Source organism: Bufo gargarizans, chromosome 6 (assembly GCF_014858855.1).
Source record: "Bufo gargarizans isolate SCDJY-AF-19 chromosome 6, ASM1485885v1, whole genome shotgun sequence".
Classification (NCBI taxonomy): domain Eukaryota; kingdom Metazoa; phylum Chordata; class Amphibia; order Anura; family Bufonidae; genus Bufo; species Bufo gargarizans.
Genome location: NC_058085.1, coordinates 41,187,913 through 41,205,132, shown reverse-complemented (window position 1 = coordinate 41,205,132; position 17,220 = coordinate 41,187,913). Strand labels below are relative to the sequence as shown.

Sequence of the window (17,220 nt, the reverse complement as noted above, 5' to 3'; positions counted from 1 at the left end):
GGCAGAGTCACGCATATACGCGTCATCTCGCGAGACGACGCTTACAGCCAGCCCGCACATGCGCATCGCGGGCCGGCAAAAGTTTGAGGGGGGGGGGTTACATCATCCGCCTGACAGCCAATGATCATTGCTGGCAGGCTGATGATTTTTTTTAAAAATTAATCACAAGCCAGTTAACACTTTATATTTATAAATATAAGGTGTTAAATGGCTTCTCTGCTCCTCTGCTGGTCCTTTTCGTCGGTTGGTCTCAGCAGAGGAGCACAGTTCACAGTGAGTACACCAAACATCACACTTAGCCCCCAGATCACCCCAATTAACCCCTTGATCGCCCCTGTGAAAGGGAAAAAGTGATCAGTGTAAACTGTCACTTTTATTTTTTTTTACACTGGTATTGACTGATAGGTTTTAGGATAGTTTAGGCCCCTTGGTTAGGTAGTTAGCAATAGTTTAGCGCCCAGCCCACCGCACCGCAGTCATTGATTCGCTGATTAGCGTATCGCTAATCAGCATTTGTACTGTTATAGTATCTGTAAGTGATCAAAACTGATCACAGTCAGATCTATAATAGTATTAATGTCACCTTAGCTCGCCCTCCACCCAAAACACAGTGTTTGCCCAATCGGGCCTGATCGGTCGCCCACACGTGCGTTCACCCACGCCCGCCCCGCCGCAGTGACATTTTTTTTTTTTTTTGATCACTGCACAATCACTTTCCAAGCGCTGCGGCAATAAAAAAAAATCAGTTTTGATATTTTTTATCAATCGCAGCGGCCTCCGGTACTTCGCTAGCCTCCCATTTGTAAGACAGGCTTGCTTTTTTTCTTGGGTAGTCTCAGGGAACACCCCCTAAATTTAGTAGTCCAAATGTCAAACAAGGGGTATTCTTCTGAAGAGGCCTACAGGCTTATGACCCAGTCAGATAAGGAATGGGAACCCTCATCTGACGAATCCAGCGGGTCAGAATATGAACTTGTAGAAGGCAGTGGCAGTCTGACCCAAAGTTCGGACGAGGAGGTTGAGGTCCCTGATACCAACAGGTGTACCCGGCCCTGTGTACCCGGCGCTGTCGGATTACGTGGTGAGGTATACACCAGCAACGCAGCCCACCCTGGACCTAGTACCAGCACTGCCGTACAACATGGTGAAGTGGTGAGCACCAGAAGGGCAGTTGAAGCTGGTACTGTGGCACGTGCAGTAGTTACCCCGTCGCAGCCACCGCACAGACAGGCCCGTAGACCCCCTAGAATCTGTGAGGTGCTGGCAAATCCTGATTGGCAGTCCCCAACTTCAGCCGCACCATTAGTTCCCCCTTTCACCGCCCAGTCTGGAGTTTGGGTTGAGACAGCTCAGATCGGTTCGGCACTGGGATTTTTTGAGCTGTTCTTGACTGCGGAGCTCTTGGACATAGTCGTGGCAGAAACAAATCGGTATGCCACACAATTTATATCCGCCAAACCGGAAAGCTATTATGCCCAGCCTTTCCGGTGGAAACCAGTCCAAGTTTCCGAAATTAAAACTTTTCTGGGCCTTCTCCTCAACATGGGTCTAACCAAAAAGCATGAATTGCGGTCATATTGGTCCACGAACCCAATTCATCACATGCCCATGTTCTCTGCTGCTATGTCCAGGACACGATTTGAGGCCATCCTGCGTTTCCTGCACTTTAGCGACAACACCACCTACCGTCCCAGAGGCCACCCAGCTTTTGACCGGCTCCACAAAATTCGGCCCCTCATAGACCACTTCAACCTGAAATTTGCAGATTTGTATACCCCAGAGCAAAACATCTGCGTAGACGAGTCCCTGATACATTTTACCGGGCGCCTTGGCGTCAAACAATACATCCCAAGCAAGCGCGCCCGGTATGGGGTCAAATTGTATAAGCGCTGTGAAAGGGCCACAGGCTATACCCACAAATTTCGGATCTATGAGGGAAAAGATCAGACCCTGGAGCCGGTCGGTTGCCCTGACTACCTGGGGAGCAGTGGGAAGACAGTCTGGGACTTGGTGTCACCCTTATTTGGCAAGGGGTACCATCTTTATGTGGACAATTTCTACACAAGTGTGGCCCTCTTCAGGCATTTGTTACTAGAACAGATTTGCTGCTGTGGCACCGCGCAAACTAGTCACGTGGGCTTCCCCCAACGGCTCATTACCACCCGTCTTGCAAGGCGGGAGAGGGCTGCCTTGTGTAACGAAGAACTGCTCGCGGTGAAATGGAGAGACAGGCGTGACGTTTACATGCTCTCCTCCATTCACGCAGACACGACAATACAAATTGAGCGAGCAATCAGAGTCATTGAAAAGCCCCTCTGAGTCCACGACTGTAACCTTCACATGGGAGGGGTGGACTTCAATGACCAGATGTTGTCTCCGTATTTAGTTTCCCGACGCACCAGACGCTGGTATAAGAAGGTGTCTGTATATTTGATTCAATTGGCTCTGTATAATAGTTTTGTTCTCTACAGTAAGGCTGGGAGAACAGGATCCTTCCTCAAATTTCAGGAAGAGATCATCGAGAACCTCCTGTATCCAGGAGGTTCCGTGACCCCATCCACCAGTTTAGTTAGCCGTCTACACGAGCGACATTTCCCCAATATCGTTGCCGGTACCTCAACCCAACAGTCACCACGAAAAATAATTTTATTTTTTTTGTAGCAAGTTAGTGGAATATGAGACTTTGTAATAAAAAATTAAATAAAGAAAATCATCATTTTCCGCTAACTTGTGACACAAAAAAAAAATTCTAGATACTCACCATGCCCCTCACGGAATACCTTGGGGTGTCTTCTTTCCAAAAAGGGGTCACTTGTGGGGTAGTTATACTGCCCTGGCATTTTAGGGGTCCATATGCGTGAGAAGTACTTTGCAATCAAAATCTGTAAAAAATGCCCTGTGAAATCCGAAAGGTGCTCTTTGGAATGTGGGCCCCTTTGCCCACCTAGGCGGCAAAAAAGTGTCACACATGTGGTATCGCCGTACTCAGGAGAAGTTGGGGAATGTGTTTTGGGGTGTCATATTACATATACCCATGCTGCGTGAGAGAAATATCTTGGTCAAGTGCCAACTTTGTATAAAAAAAAAATGGGAAAAGTTGTCTTTTGCCGAGATATTTATCTCACCCAGCATGGGTATATGTAAAATGTTGACATGTGTGACACTTTTTTGCCGCCTAGGTGGGCAAATGATTCTCTATTATGGATTTGGACACGCCTAAATTTAGAACGCCTAAATTGGCCACTTTATCTGATAAAAACATGAAGGTCTATGACTACAGCAGACAGTTTGTCTCGTCATATCTGTTTCCTTTATACTGAAACGGAATTTTCACTACTGTTACTGTTATTATCTGGTAAAAGGATATGTAAAGAAATATAGTTTTCCCTGTAAATCCTCTGCCTACTTAATAGCAGCAATTGTAAAATGTTTAATACTTCACAATTAAAGATCTGAAGCACAAGTCCATATTTTGAGTGTTTTTTCTTCGAAATAGGAATTTATCGCGATATATATCGTTATCGCGATAAATTTCTTAATATCGTTATCGTGGGAATATTTTTGTTATCGTCCAACCCTGGTGTGGAATGGAGGCATTTATGGGCAGTACTCAATAAAATGGGATTTGGACCCATCTTCACAGGTTTGGTTCAGCTTTTGTCCTCCTCCCCGGTTGCTAGAATCAGAGTTAACAACGAGTTACCCAGTAGCTTTTGTCTGGGGAGAGGAACCAGGAAGGGGTGCCTGTTATCCCCGCTGCTATTCGCGGTTGCAATAGAACCTTTGGCGGCCATTTTAAGAGGCTCCAATACAGTTCAGGGATTCAAACATGGGGGTCTGGAAGAGAAGGTAGCTCTTTGCGCAGATGACCTTTTATTATTTGTGGATAAAATAATGGAATGTCTGCCCCCAGTAATGAGTATCATTGACAGGTTTGGGGTTTTCTCAGGGTTGTCCATCAATTGGTCCAAATCTGCATTGCTCCCATTGACTCCCCGCGGGGCTCCGGTCAGATTAGCCAGAATACCAATTATAAATGTAAATATTTAGGAATATGGGTCATAAGGGATGTCAAAACATATATCGGTCTCAATTTAATACAGTCATTACACAACACAGCCCTGCCCAACTACTCACACATCACACACATACAGCTCAGCTATACAGCTATTACACAATACAGCCCTGCCCAACTACTTACACATCACACACATACAGCTCAGCTATACAGCCATTACACAATACAGCCCTGCCCAACTACTTACACATCACACACATACAGCTCAGCTATACAGCTATTACACAATACAGCCCTGCCCAACTACTTACACATCACACACATACAGCTCAGCTATACAGCCATTACACAATACAGCCCTGCCCTACTACTTACACATCACACACATACAGCTCAGCTATACAGCTATTACACAATACAGCCCTGCCCAACTACTTACACATCACACACATACAGCTCAGCTATACAGCTATTACACAATACAGCCCTGCCCAACTACTCACACATCACACACATACAGCTCAGCTATACAGCTATTACACAATACAGCCCTGCCCAACTACTTACACATCACACACATACAGCTCAGCTATACAGTCATTACACAATACAGTCCTGCCCAACTACTTACACATCTCACACATACAGCTCAGCTATACAGCCATTACACACATACAGCCCTGCCCAACTACTTACACATCACACACATACAGCTCAGCTACACAGCCATTACACAATACAGCCCAGCCCAACTACTTACACATCACACACATACAGCTCAGCTATACAGCCATTACACAATACAGTCCTGCCCAACTACTTACACATCTCACACATACAGCTCAGCTATACAGCCATTACACACATACAGCCCTGCCCAACTACTTACACATCACACACATACAGCTCAGCTACACAGCCATTACACAATACAGCCCTGCCCAACTACTTACACATCACACACATACAGCTCAGCTACACAGCCATTACACACATACAGCCCTGCCCAACTACTTACACATCACACACATACAGCTCAGCTATACAGCCATTACACAATATAGCCCAGCTACTTACACATCACACACATACAGCTCAGCTATACAGCCATTACACAATACAGCTCTGCCCTACTACTTACACATCACACACATACAGCTCAGCTATACAGCCCTGCCCAACTACTTACACATCACACACATACAGCTCAGCTATACAGCTATTACACAATACAGCCCTGCCCAACTACTTACACATCACACACATACAGCTCAGCTATACAGCCATTACACAATACAGCTCTGCCCAACTACTTACACATCACACACATACAGCTCAGCTATACAGCCATTACACAATACAGCCCTGCCCAACTACTTACACATCACACACATACAGCTCAGCTATACAGCCATTACACAATACAGCCCTGCCCAACTATTTACACATCACACACATACAGCTCAGCTATACAGCCATTACACAATACAGCCCTGCCCAACTACTTACACATCACACACATACAGCTCAGCTATACAGCCATTACACAATACAGCCCTGCCCAACTACTTACACATCACACACATACAGCTCAGCTATACAGCCATTACACAATACAGCCCTGCCCAACTATTTACACATCACACACATACAGCTCAGCTATACAGCCATTACACAATACAGCCCTGCCCAACTACTTACACATCACACACATACAGCTCAGCTATACAGCCATTACACAATACAGCCCTGCCCAACTACTTACACATCACACACATACAGCTCAGCTATACAGCCATTACACAATACAGCCCTGCCCAACTACTTACACATCACACACATACAGCTCAGCTATACAGCCATTACACAATACAGCCCTGCCCAACTACTTACACAATACACATATACAGCTCAGCTATACAGCCATTACACAATACAGCCCTGCCTAACTACTTACACATCACACACATACAGCTCAGCTATACAGCCATTACACAATACATCCCTGCCCAACTACTTACACATCAGTTACATACACACTGGAATTATAAACTGCATACACAGAGCAGATAAACATGGTCATGTGATTTCCATAATTCCTCCCACACGTGATCACATGGTCATGACATCATCACAGGTCCTTTGCTTCCTCCTGCAGCACAGCCTGGAGCCTGACTCCTCCTACACATGATCACATGGTCATGACATCATCACAGGTCCTTTACTTCCTCCTGCAGCACAGCCTGGAGCCTGACTCCTCCTACACATGATCACATGGTCATGACATCATCACAGGTCCTTTACTTCCTCCTGCAGCACAGCCTGGAGCCTGACTCCTCCTACACATGATCACATGGTCATGACATCATCACAGGTCCTTTACTTCCTCCTGCAGCACAGCCTGGAGCCTGACTCCTCCTACACATGATCACATGGTCATGACATCATCACAGGTCCTTTACTTCCTCCTGCAGCACAGCCTGGAGCCTGACTCCTCCTACACATGATCACATGGTCATGACATCATCACAGGTCCTTTGCTTCCTCCTGCAGCACAGCCTGCAGCCTGACTCCTACACATGGTGGTAGAAATAGGAACACTGGATGCTCCATGGTGAAGGATTGTCAGAGGAAGAGGAGGACACGCCCCGCCTGAGTAAGTGGTAAAGGGAACCCGTCATGTGGATATTTGATTATAATCTAACTAATTATATACAATCATTAACTTCTAGAAAGTGCCTTAGATGTAGTCACTCACTGGTGTTACTTCATAATATACACACAAAGATGCCGCATGCTAATGAGCTGATTGGAGTCCAGCGTGTATTTAATTCAGAGCTATAGCCACTCCCCTGCACACCTGCTGCTGAGTCATATGGAAAATAACTGTCAATCTGCAGCCGGTAGGCGGGGAGAGTCAGGAGTCCATGAATATTTATGTTGTCAGATTGACTGGGTCAATTAAAGAAAGTGACCCAGCATTTTGCTAAGAGAATCAGTCACTTATTTATGTTGCCCTTAGTTAGGACACCATAAAACTGGTGACAGGTTCCCTTTAAAGGCGTTGTCTCACTTCAGCAAGTGGCATTTGTTATGGCGAGAAAGTTAATACAAGGCATTTCTAATGTATTGTTATTATCCATATTGCTTCCTATTGCTGGCTGGATTCATTTTTCTATCTCAATATACACTGTTCGTTTCCATGGTTACGACCACCCTGCAATACATCAGCGGTGGCCGTGCTTGCACACTATAGGAAAAAGCACCAGCCTATGTGCGCTTTCATGGTCCTGCCTACCAGAAAGGGCTGAGTGCAAGCATGACCACCACTGATGGATTGCAGGGTGGTCGTAACCATGGAAACAAGCAGTGTATATTGTGATAGAAAGAAGAATGCAGAGAGCAAAGGAGGCAATATAGACAATCACAATACATTAGTGTCTTGTATTAACTTTCTGTACATGATAAATGCCATTTACTGAAGTAATACAACGCTTTTAAGGCCTGTTTAAAACCTGCGTTAAAGGATTTTGAAGCATTCTGGTGGGATCCAGCCGCACCCTGACAAGTATGTAGAGAAGTGGCCGGACAAATCCCATTGGGATCAGCGGTTTTCGTCCGGCGGCTGCTCTGCATGTTTTCTGGGTTGTGTCCTGATCTCTGCCGCTCCCCATTATAGTGAATGGGGCTGGTGGGTGTCTGGCAGCTTCTGGCAGTGTCAGATCTGGACATCTCCGACAGGAGAACAGCCGGAGACAGGAAATGCTACTGTGAAACTAGCCTCAGGCTCCACGCGCCGGACAGATCCGCGGCTCCACGTGCCGGACAGATCCGCGGCTCCACGTGCCGGACAGATCCGCGGCTCCACGTGCCGGACAGATCCGCGGCCTGTTGTGGGGGACGCCGTGGATGTCCCTGTTGTGGGGGGACGCCGTGGATGTCCCTGTTGTGGGGGGACGCCGTGGATGTCCCTGTTGTGGGGGGACGCCGTGGATGTCCCTGTTGTGGGGGGACGCCGTGGATGTCCCTGTTGTGGGGGGACGCCGTGGATGTCCCTGTTGTGGGGGGACGCCGTGGATGTCCCTGTTGTGGGGGGACGCCGTGGATGTCCCTGTTGTGGGGGGTCGCCGTGGATGTCCCTGTTGTTGACTTTTAGTCCGGCTGCCTTTCACCATGCGATGCCGTGCTGCTGCCGGAACTCCGCCCCAACCGCATTATAGTCAATGGGGACAGAGCGGCAGTCAGGGGGCACACGTGAACTAGCAGCAGGACGGATCCGACAGGCTGTTCACCCGCGGACACAGCCTGCAGGACTCCACTGCCGCTACTGTGAAACTAGCCTAAGTGTGATGTAATCCTCCTTTTTTTTTTTCTTCCTGTGAGGTCCGGAGCTGAAAACAAACATAGTGTGAAGTAAGGGAATGGACATCACAGCAATACAGTGGTGGCAGATATCACAGATGTGATACGCTGCCATCTTCTGAGTGAAATGCATCTAGCTATGCAGCTGAAACAGGGAATAATATGTCCCAAAAATGCATTAGGGAGACCAAAGAAAAGAAGCACAGCGATTATACAAACTTTATTGGAAACATTTTACATTTTTCAAACCAGCACCTGGATCTGAATGCTTTCATATTAGCATGTCATTAAAAATGTTGTGTAGCCACATATACATGTATCTGTATAAGCGCCACCTTCTGATTGTTCAGGGGTGTTGGGAGTTGGACCTCTACACTGAGCTCATATTGAAAACCTATCCTGAGTGCATGCTGGAGAAACCCTTTAACCCCTTAGGGACGCATGACGTACCGGTAAGTCATGAGTTTAAAATAAGATTGCGGCGCTGCAGGGGTTAATCCGAACGGGATGCCGGCTGAAATCATTCAGCCGGCATCCTGTCGCAATGCCGGGGGGGGGTCATGTGACCCCGCCGTGCCGGCGATCGCAGCAAACCGCAGGTCAATTCAGACCTGCGGTTTGCTGCGCTTTCAGCTGATTCTGGGTGGTGCAGGGGGGGTGTTGCGGACGGTGCAGGAGGCAGGCGGTGCGGCAGGCGGGATTGCGATCCCCCGCCCGCCTCTCCATGAATAATCATTGGTGTGCAGTGGTATACCAGGGTGTCAGCACATTGCTGACACCCTGGTATAAACTGCTGACATCGGTGATGCGATGTCAGCCGTTTAACCCTTTCCATACTGCGGTCTGTACAGACCGCTGTATGGAAAAGGTTAACAGCTCAGGGAGCACCCTCCTTCTCCCATCGGGGGGCTGCTGTGCCTTGAGAGCCCCCCGGCAGCCCTGTCCTTACCCTTCCCCGTCTGCGCAGTTGTGGCTACAACTGAGCAGACGGGGAAGGTTCCCATGGCAACAGGACGCCTTCTCAGGCATCCTGCTGTCCATGGTGCTGGCCAGATCTGTGCTAAAGGCATAGATCTGTTCAAAGTGTAAGTAAAATACAGTACAGTACCCTATATAGTGTACTGTACTATATTATACAGACATCAGACCCCATGGATCTTCAAGAACCAAGTGGGTCTGGGTCAATTCTTTTTTTAAAAAAAGTGAGAAAAGTTAAGATAAAAAAAAAAAAAGAACACTACACATATTAGGTATCGCCACGTCCGTAATGACCTGATCTATAAAACGGTCATGTTATTTTCCCCGCACGGTGAACGCCATAAAAAAAACTAACTATGAGAAAATTGAAATTTTGCCCACCTTACTTCCCAAAAAAGGTAATAAAAAGTGATCAAAAAAGTTGCATGTACGCCAAAATAGTACCAATCAAACCGTCATCTCATCCCGCAAAAATCATACCCTACCCAAGATAATCGCCCAAAAACTGAAAAAAACTATGGCTTTTTAGACTATGGAAACTCTAAAACATGATTTTTTTTGTTTCAAAAATGAAATCATTGTGTAAAACTTAAATAAAATAAAAAAGTATACATATTAGGTATCGACGCGTCCGTATCGACCGGCTCTATAAAAATATCTAACCCCTCAGGTGACCACCGTAAAAAAATAAAAATAGTGTAAATAAAAGCAATTTTTTTTATCATAGTACGTCACTAAAAGTGTAATAGCAAGCGATCAAAAAGTCATATGCACCCCAAAATAGTGCCAATCAAACCGTCATCTCATCCCGCAAATAATGAGACCCTACTTAAGATAATCAGGGCTCCAGATGGCGACCAAAATGGTCGCCAATGCGACTTAGAATTTACAAATGGCGACAAGACTTTTTAGTCTTGTCGCCATTTGCGACTAGACCCTCCGCGGCAGCTCTGCAGTAGAACAGCGGCGGGCACAGGAGCTGATAGTTCTCTGCCCCACCGCCGCCGATGTTCTTCTCAGTCTCAGTCAGCTCGGTCACAGCATTCAGAGCCGCTGGCAGCAGGGAGGGGAGGGGCTGGGAGGAGTGTAATCTGATCCTAGAGTGGAGGCTGCTTCTGCCAGCCCCTCCCCTCCCCGCCCACCAACCAATCAGAGCTGAGGCAAGGCAAGCACTAGCAGCTCTGAGTCACTGACACAAGTGCAGGGAGTCTAAGAAAGAATCGAATGAGTCACAGGTGAAAAGAACTAAAGATCCGACTTAGTTAGTGACTCATTCGATTCTTTCTTAGACTCCCTGTACAGTGTGCCCCCCCAACACCCCAGTATCAGAAACATTGGTGGCACAGTGTGCCCCCCCCCAACACCCCAGTATAAGAAACATTGGTGGCACAGTGTGCCCCCCCCCCCCCCCCCCACAGTATAAGAAACATTGGTGGCACAGTGGGAAGTGCCAATGAGGGTTAAAGAATAATTTAAAAAAATTAACTCACCTCCTCCAGTTGATCGAGTAGCTGCCGGTCTCCTGTTCTTTCTTCAGGACCTGTGGTGACGTCACTGAGCTCATCACATGGTCCATTACCATGGTGATGAATCATGTGATGTATCATGTGATGAGCACAGTGATGTCACCACAGGTCCGAAGAAAGAACAGGACACGATCAATTGGAGGAGGTGAGTTAATTTTTATTTTTTTAACCCTCATGGCACTGCCCACTGCGCCACCAATGTTTATTATATTGAGGGGGGGGCACACTGCGCCCCCCAATGTTTATTATACTGGGGTGTTGGGGGGGTGCGCACTGCGCCACCAATGTTTATCAAACTGGGGTGTGGGGGGGGGGGGGCGCACTACGCCACCAATGTTTATTATATTGACCTTCTACTATGCATTCTGTATAAAGAATGCTATTATTTTCCCTTAGAACCATGTTATAAGGGAAAATAATACAGTGAATAGACTTTCATCCTAGCAACTATGAGTGAAAATCGCACCGCATCCGCACTTGCTTGCGATTTTCACGCAGCCCCATTAGCTTCTATAGGGCCTGCGTTGCGTGAAAAACGCACAACATAGAACATGCTGCGATTTTCACGCAACGCACAAGTGATGTGTGAAAATCACCGCTCATGTGCACAGCCCCATAGAAGTGAATGGGTCCGGATTTAGTGCGGGTGCATTCGGTATTTTGAATGCCAGATCCGGCACTGATACATTCCTATGGGAAAAAATGCTGGATCCGGCATTCAGGCAAATATTCAGGTTTTTTTCGCCGGAGATAAAACCGTAGCATACTGCAGTTTTCTCTTTTGCCTGATCAGTCAAAATGACTGAACTGACGACATCCTGATGCATCCTGAACGCATTGCTCTCCATTCAGAATGCATGGGGATAAAACTGATCAGTTCTTTTCTGGTATAGAGCCCTTAGGACAGAACTCTATGCCGGAAAATAAAAACACTAGTGTGAAAGTGCCCTAAAATATTAAGTTTAAATCCCCCCTTTCCCAATTTTACATATAAAATATATAAAGAATAAATAAACATATTACACAGCGCTGTCCAAACTATTAAATTATTAAAAAATATCTCCGATGCGGTGAGCATTCACCATTTTTTAGTCACCTTGTCACCCCCAAAAATAGGATAGGACTGTGCTATTATGGGCCGAACATTTCATAATATGCAAAATGCACGCGGCTTTTTTTTTTTTTTTTTGCGCGGTATTGAGTATACTTTATGGTGACGAAAGCGAATCAAAATTTTGGTATCAAAACAACCCTATGCCGATCTGATCGGAGTAGCGTTGTCACGATACCAAAATTTTGATTCGGTTTCGATTTGGCGACTAAAAATTTGATTTGGCGACTAAATTTTTCAGTTCAGGAGCCAATGGCTACCAGGTATTTTTTTTAGTCTGGAGCACTGATAATCGCCAAAAAACTGAAAAAACTATGGCTCTTAGACTATGGAGACACTACAACATTTTTTTTGTTTTAAAAATGAAATCATTGTGTAAAACTTATATAAATAAAAAAAATTGTATACATATTAGGTATCGCCGCGTCCGTGACAACCTGCTCTATAAAATTACCACATGATCTAACCTGTCAGATGAATGTTGTAAATAACCAAAAAAGTGCCAAAAAAGCTATTTCTTGTTACCATGTACCCTAAACTAGTACCAAAAAAACTGCCACCCTATCCCGTAGTTTCTAAAATGGGGTCACTTTTTTTGGAGTTTCTACTCTAGAGGTGCATCAGGGGGGCTTCAAATGGGACATGGTGTAAAAAAAAAACAGTCCATCAAAATCTGCCTTCCAAAAACCGTATGGCATTCCTTTCCTTCTGCACCCTGCCGTGTGCCCGTACAGCAGTTTACGACCACATATGGGGTGTTTCTGTAAACTACAGAATCAGGGCCATAAATAATGAGTTTTGTTTGGCTGTTAACCCTTGCTTTGTAACGGGGAAAAAAAATATTAAAATGGAAAATTTGCCAAAAAAGTGAAATTTTGAAATTGTATCTCTATTTTCCATTAAATCTTGTGCAACACCTAAAGGGTTAACAAAGTTTGTAAAATCAGTTTTGAATACCTTGAGGGGTGTAGTTTCTTAGATGGGGTCACTTTTATGGAGTGTCTACTCTAGGGGTGCATCAGGGGGCTTCAAATGGGACATGGTGTAAATAAACCAGTCCAGCAAAATCTGGCTTTCAAAAACCATACGGCGCACCTTTCCCTCTACGCCCTACTGTGTGCCCGTACAGTAGTTTACAGCCACATATGGGGTGTCTCTGTAAGGCCTCTTTCACACGGGCGTCAGTTTTTTTTGCCCGGATAAGAGCCGGGTGCGTTGCGGGAAAATGCACGATTTTCCCGCGCGAGTGCAAAACATTGTCATGCATTGCACTCGCGTAAGAAAAATCGCGCATGTTTGGTACCCAAACCCGAACTTCTTCACAGAAGTTCGGGCTTGGGATTGATGTTCTGAAGATTGTATTATTTTCCCTTATAACATGGTTATAAGGGAAAATAATAGCATTCTGAATACAGAATGCATAGTAAAACAGCGCTAGAGGGGTTAAAAAAAATAAAAAAATAATTTAACTCACTTTAGTCCACTTGATCGCGAAGCCGGCATCTCCTTGTGTCTCCTCTGCGCTGAACAGGACCTGGGGTGAGCTGCTCCATTAAATACCGGTTAAGGACCTTCGATGACGTCACTCCGGTCATCACATGGTACATCACATGATCTTTTACCATGGTGATTCACTTCAGAGCTGTAGTGGTCCCTAAAAATTGGGTTTTTGTAAATTTCAGAAAAATTTCAAGATTTGTAATTTCTAAGCCTTATAACCTCCCCAAAAAATAAAATATAATTCCCAAAATAATTCAAACATGAAGTAGACATATGGGGAATGTAAAGTCATCACAATTTTTGGGGGTATTACTATGTATTACAGAAGTAGAGAAACTGAAACTTAGAAATTTGCTAAAAAAAAATTTACTTCATTTTACCAGTGTCATGAAGTACAATATGTGACGAAAAAACAATCTCAGAATGGCCTGGATAAGTCAAAGCGTTTTAAAGTTATCAGCACTTAAAGGGACACTGGTCAGATTTGCAAAAAGTCCTTAAGGGGTTAATGACCGCTGTATTTCGTCTCGCCACTTGTTAAAAAAAAATAAAAATCTATTAAACTACAACATCTGTGTGGTCGCAAGGAGTTGCCAAAAAACAAATCTGCCAACCCAATGTCTGTCTAGATCAGGCATGCTCAACCTGCGGCCCTCCAGCTGTTGCAAAACTACAACTCCCATAATTCCCTGACAGTCTACAGCTATCGTCCTACAGAAGGGCATCGTGGGAGTTGCAGTTTTACAACAGCTGGAGGGCTGCAGGTTGAGCGACCCTAGTCTAGATAGTAATAATAATCTTTATTTCCAGGACGTCCTCCATGACAGCACAAATGGAGGATGTCCTTATGTACCTCTAAAGGTACAGGAAGCACAGAGCTGTTACAAGCCCCTCCCTCCCCTCCAACACCAGTGTTCTTCCTGTCCCTTACAGGTCAGCAGCCAACACGGAGGATCCCTGGCATAGGAGCCCAGGATAAGATTGGGGGGAATTATGCTTCTACTTTTATCCCTGAACCAGAGGGTTCGGCTAGCACCCCTTTAGCGGGGTCTCCTGGCCTTACCATTGAGGCCGCGGGGTCTGGTTGCGGTGTCCGCTTTCTCTCTGGAGAGGCTCTCGGCTCCGTACTGCATACTCCGTCTGAGTTTTACGTGCAGGGTGCAGCCATATTGAGCGTGGTCCCAGGAGCATCACTTCCGGCGGCTTTGGTGCGCCTCTGCTAGCTGGGTGACATCCTCCTGTGAGATGTCCGGCGAGAGAGCACGCTGGAATGCCTGGTGTGGTGTGGATGGCCTAACAAAGCAGGAGTCCCCATTAGGAATGGACTCTCATTATCCATTTTGGGATTCTCCTGTAGGATGGAATCCCAGAAGAGGGAGGAGCAGACTGGTGGCGGAAGGGGGCAGGACTATTAAAGTATGGTGGGAAATCAAATGTTTGTGTACTCCACCATGGAAGGTCCAGTGTCTGGTCGGTCTGTGCTGGGTTCAGAACCTCCTGCCCAGGGTCATGTAAGTCAGTTGTGCTGTATAGGACCTGTAATAATACTTTGGGATTTCTGACTAGCTAGCAGTTTGTTTTGTAATGTCAGGATGATAAAGATGTGGTGCATAAAAATCCTTCTGAACCTAAAAAGAAAGTGAAAAGATGTGTGACTTGTGCTAAGAAGCCGGCAGAGTCTTACTTTAAACAACTTTGCAGCTCCTGCATTGATAGATTGAAAAAAGAAGAACAGATATCTTTATCAGCTGAAATTACGAAGATTATAAAGGAGGAAGTACACTCCTCAGTGGTCAAATTAATGCCGAAACCTGTTCCGCAGTCTCATGTTAGAAGACCTAGAGCTGATATGGACCAGATTCAGAGGAAGAATCCACTAGTAACAGAGGGAGAAATGGATGAAATTGCTTCTTGTCCTGCAGAAGAGGGAATAAAGTTCTTTTTTTCATCCGAGGATTAAGACGTTCTCATTTCTGCTGTCTGTCAGACAATGGACGTAGAGGACGTCGCCCAACCTCGTTCTATACAGGACGAGATATTTGGCGGACTAAAAGCAAAAAAGAAAACACTCTTTCCAGTAAATGAAAATCTAAAATTGCTCATATTGGAGGAATGGGAGGAAGCGGAAAAGAGACTTTACATATCTCGTGAGTTTAAGAATAGTCTAGGCTTTAATGCAGAAGATCCTTAATTGTGGGTGGATACCCTGAAAATGTATATACTCATTGCAAAAGTAATAAAAAAAAACTCCTTGCCCTTAGGAATCATCAAACGGCTTAAGGACGTTATGGATAGAAAAATAGATGGTCTTTAAAAAAAAATTCTGCTAGGTATCTTCTGCATTGATCAATACAAATATTGACGCTACTTCACTGTCTCGATTATTATTTTTATGGCTCTCCAACTAGAAAACCATCTAAAGATGAAAATCTTCAGGGGAGAAATTCTGCAGTCCATTCCACTTTTAAAAATGGCAACTGCGTTTGTCTCTGATGCTTTGGCGGAATCTATTAGATTCGCTGCCAGAGGCAGTTCCCTTTCAAATGCCTCCGGACGAGCATTGTGGCTTAAGAGGTGGTCTGGGGACATTCCGTCAAAAAATAAGCTTTGTACTATCCCATTATCTGGTACTTACAGTTGCAAGAAAAAGTATGTGACCCCATATGGAATTATCTGAATTTCTGCACAAATTGGTCATAAAATGTGATCTGATCTTCATCTAAGTCACAACAATAGACAATCACAGTCTGTTTAAACTAATAACATACAAAGAATTAAATGTAATCATGTTTTTATTGAACACCCCATGTAAACATTCACAGTGCAGGTGGAAAAAGTATGTGAACCCTTGGATTTAATAACTGGTTGAACCTCCTTTTGGCAGCAATAACTTCAACCAAACGTTTCCTGTAGTTGCAGATCAGACGTGCACAACGGTCAAGAGTAATTCTTGACCATTCCTCTACAGAACTGTTTAAAGTTCAGCAATATTCTTGGGATGTCTGGTGTGAATCGCTTTCTTGAGATGCCACAGCATCTCAATCGGGTTGAGGTCAGGACTCTGACTGGGCCACTCCAGAAGGCGGATTTTCTTATGTTTAAGCCATTCTGTTGTTGATTTACTTCTATGCTTTGGGTTGTTGTCCTGTTGCAACACCCATCGTCTGTTGAGCTTCAGCTGGTGGACAGATGGCCTTAAGTTCTCCTGCAAAATGTCTTGATAAACTTGGGAATTTTTCCTTGATGATAGCAATCCGTCCAGGCCCTGACACAGCAAAGCAGCCCCAAACCATGATGCCCCACCACCATACTTCACAGTTGGGATGAGGTTTTGATGTTGGTGTGCTGTGCCTCTTTTTCTCCAAACATAGTGTTGTGTGTTTCTTCCAAACAACTCAACATTGGTTTCATCTGTCCACAGAATATTTTGCCAGTACTGCTGTGGAACATCCAGGTGCTCTTGTGCAAACTGTAAACGTGCAGCAATGTTTTTTTTTGAACAGCAGCGGCTTCCTCTGTGGTATCCTCCCATGAAATCCATTCTTGTTTAGTGTTTTACGTATCGTAGATTCGCTAACAGGGATGTTAGCATATGCCAGAGACTTTTGTAAGTCTTTAGTTGACACTCTCTAGGATTCTTCTTCACCTCATTGAGCAGTCTGCGCTGTGCTCTTGCAGTCATCTTTACAGGACGGCCACTCCTAGAGAGAGTAGCAGCAGTGGTG

At 45.3% G+C, this 17,220-nt stretch overlaps 1 pseudogene; it reads left to right on the top strand.

Moving 5' to 3' along the window:
* Nucleotides 1-17,220, top strand: part of LOC122939846 — a 213,905-nt pseudogene that overhangs the window by 92,724 nt on the left and 103,961 nt on the right.